The sequence below is a fragment of the Etheostoma spectabile genome, chromosome 6, assembly GCF_008692095.1.
Source record: "Etheostoma spectabile isolate EspeVRDwgs_2016 chromosome 6, UIUC_Espe_1.0, whole genome shotgun sequence".
In the NCBI taxonomy this organism is placed as follows: Eukaryota; Metazoa; Chordata; class Actinopteri; order Perciformes; family Percidae; genus Etheostoma; species Etheostoma spectabile.
Genome location: NC_045738.1, coordinates 16,307,572 through 16,307,804, shown reverse-complemented (window position 1 = coordinate 16,307,804; position 233 = coordinate 16,307,572). Strand labels below are relative to the sequence as shown.

Genomic DNA, 233 nt, shown 5'->3' with positions numbered 1-233 from the left:
TTGATCCATGCTTCTCCCTGATGGAGTCACATGAGACCAGTCCCGAAATCATCACCACGTCCCAATTTTATCCCAAAGAAGTTGAGGGTGGTTCCTCAAAATTAATCTTTCCCTATTGGTCAGATGTTTTCTCAAGGTCAAGTCCCACCTCTGAATTGTCAGGTCACAGGTAAAGGTCTTTTACCATGGTAGTGCCAATTCTATTCAAGTTTACTAGGATATGCATATCCTTT

General features: G+C 42.1%; 1 protein-coding gene and 1 long non-coding RNA gene across 2 annotated transcripts in view; one reads left to right on the top strand and one right to left on the bottom strand.

Annotated features, from left to right (window-relative positions):
* rab25b (RAB25, member RAS oncogene family b) overlaps positions 1–233 on the top strand; it is a 9,166-nt gene that overhangs the window by 2,592 nt on the left and 6,341 nt on the right. The gene's annotated exons all lie outside the window — the stretch shown is intronic.
* Positions 1–233, bottom strand: part of LOC116691574 (uncharacterized) — an 816-nt gene that overhangs the window by 206 nt on the left and 377 nt on the right. The window lies entirely within an intron of this gene.